Source organism: Sinocyclocheilus anshuiensis, unplaced genomic scaffold (assembly GCF_001515605.1).
Source record: "Sinocyclocheilus anshuiensis isolate Anshui unplaced genomic scaffold, SAMN03320099.WGS_v1.1 scaffold1312, whole genome shotgun sequence".
NCBI lineage: Eukaryota > Metazoa > Chordata > Actinopteri > Cypriniformes > Cyprinidae > Sinocyclocheilus > Sinocyclocheilus anshuiensis.
Genome location: NW_015544237.1, coordinates 196,208 through 198,919, shown reverse-complemented (window position 1 = coordinate 198,919; position 2,712 = coordinate 196,208). Strand labels below are relative to the sequence as shown.

Genomic DNA, 2,712 nt, shown 5'->3' with positions numbered 1-2,712 from the left:
CCCCCCCCCCCCCGGAATGACACATTAATTTATACATAAGAGAAATGTGTCTCGTAAACACGTTTTTTTGCGAAACAATTTCTTATTTTTAATTAACGTCCAAAATGTTGCAGAGAATTTGTGAGTAAATAATAAACGTCTAATTCTTAAACTAGAGGTTTCTGACAGACAACAATGACTGTGTGGGTCCAGTAGGCAATTATAAAAAATATATTTAATTATATGTCACTGTTAAGAGTTAAACCAAATGTAAAACTAATATAGTAAAAATGACGGTTCTGTGTAAAATTGACAGGCCATCAGTTATGGGTGGAAAACGCATCGAAGCTTCTTGTGTAGTTGCGAAATTACATTAAATATCATGCATTATTTAAACAGCTCAATAGCTAACTCACCAGTTTCATCTTCATCTCACCCAGAGTTCACGGTTGAAGCGCTCTGGTGTTCAGACGGAGAAGAACCGAGCTCATGAGGGTCACTGAGGGTAAGCACTGACCGACTGAAGCACCTGTGATGCTGCTGCTGCTGGATTTATTGATTCTGCTCTCTAGCGCCGCCCTACCGGTAGGTTATGGCGTGATTTTAGACCACACTACAGCGCTTTTCTCTCGCAGTGGATTTCAAACATCCGCTTTAGAATCATTTTTGTAGTTTTATACTCCAAACATGTTTTAATATAATCATATTATCATTTTGTGATATGAATATTATCTATATCTAGGCTATTGAATATAAGGTGACTGCAAAACCACACTGATATACAATAAGAGTATAGAGTCATTGCACAACAAATGTGGATTTGAAGTTTCTGAGCACAACAGTATTTTTGGGGCAAATTGTCACATGTGTTGTAATTTTACTCAGTTTAATATTTATTAATCTGCAACACAGGTCTAGATTTTTTTATGATATTTTGCATCTTGGGTGTTTTATAAATTAGTTTGTGTTTCATAATTGTTTTACCGTTCAAATTCTGCTGACTTTAAGTCTATTTCACAGTTTTCACATAGTGTGACAACATGCCCCAATCACAGTCTCTCTTGTTCTGATCAATAACAGCTGTGCTGTTCATAATGTCAGAGGCTCCAGAGAGATGTTAAACATTTAGCTACTTTACAAGCACTTGAATAATGAAGCATCACACCTTACATTGTTTAATTCCAGAAATGAGAATTGCACAATGCAACCGCGGTTTCTTTTCTGTTTTCACAAATATGACTTTATCTACGATCAGTGATTTAAAAGTGATTTGAGTTGGAGGTGAAACGCTGGTTTCGTGCAGTTGACAGCCACACTGGTGTGTGATGCTAAATCGAGGCTCCGTTTTCAAAGGCCTTCGCTAAAAAATGATTAGAAAAAGCAAAGCAACTTTGTAACAAAGTTAATTTCTGACAAACTGGATGCAGCAGAAGTTCTTCAGATGATAGCAGTGAGTGAAATTTTATTTGTCATAAAAAGAACAAAAATTAACAAATCTTTTCACTGAGGGTCCTTTAAGTCTTTTAATGTCTAAACATGAGTGTGACTTGAGAACTTTACAAAGATATTATTCTTTTGCGCATTTTATATACTTAATAAATCGTGTTCAAAGGAAGCACTGTGAAACTTGAGTTCATGGCCTGACAGATTCGTCAGTCTTGATGGCTTTTATAATCATCTCTTTCTCACATTTCCACTGATATTTGATCAGCAAAAGGTTCATGCGAGAACAACATCTGATGTAAAAGCAGGATAATCTGCGAGACCACGGTTATGGCAGCACTTGATTTGATCAATTAGGAAATTATGAAAAGTGCCTCCATATGAGGGTGGCCTGCTGAAGGCAGACATACAGGTTGGTTCTCTCAGGTGTTGACCAGCGTCTGTGGCGAGTTTCCACTAAATGCTTTCAGAAGACTCTGAACACACAGCCGTGAGAGTCGGGCTCAGACCCAGCTGGCATCTGATCACAAACCTCAATCTGATTGTCTTACACATTGCTGAGGTTTCTCTCACCTTCTCTTCTAGGTTCCCATGAAGGCTTTGACTGAATTCATCAGGAGGCTGAGCTTCTTCAAGAACAGAGGCCCTCGTCCTGGTGTGTTCAGAGAATTCACCTCAGTTTTACATGTACATGCTTCTCACAGCTGGCATTTCCAAATGTCTTAAAAGCCTCTCCTGCGACAGAGCTGTAAAGCCCTGTAACTTGCAGTGAAGACGTAGTGCTGAAGCTTCGACTCTCAGATGGTGGGAGGGTGTCAAACCCTGGAGAAATCTTGAAGTCTTCGGTTTCAGATTCGATCCTGCCTCGTCACTCCGGTTGTGATTTGTTAACGGTTGTTTCGCTTGTGCATGTTAATATTTTCTGGCTCTTGTCAGAGAAAAGCCTCCACACTCCCACAGACGCTACTGCGATGAGAAAGCTGCCATCTGCCCCAGCAACACTTTGTCACGGGGTTCTTCAGGACTCGACGTCTTACCCTTTACACGGGAAACGCTCTCTTTGCGGAGTCTCCTTTCTCGTTTCATTGGTGCTTTTTGCTATAAAATATGAGATTTCGTCTTGTTTGCCAGTGCAAATATCAAAAGTTCTTAAATCAAGATGCATTCATGAAATACAAAATGACAAGATAAGTCGTCTTATTTAATGAGAAACTGAACAAAGTGAAGTGTTTGTTGAAAACAAGAAAAAAATATTTGCTATTTGGGTCAGAAAAATAAATGTAATGCAAG

General features: G+C 39.0%; 1 protein-coding gene across 1 annotated transcript in view; it reads right to left on the bottom strand.

The window, feature by feature from the left end:
• Positions 1 to 485, bottom strand: part of LOC107697593 (eomesodermin-like) — a 5,615-nt gene extending 5,130 nt beyond the window's left edge. The window contains exon 1 of the mRNA XM_016498392.1: positions 396 to 485. The gene's annotated coding sequence lies outside the window, so the exon portion shown is untranslated. The remainder of the gene's footprint in view (positions 1 to 395) is intronic.
• Between the last annotated feature and the right edge of the window lie 2,227 nt (positions 486 to 2,712).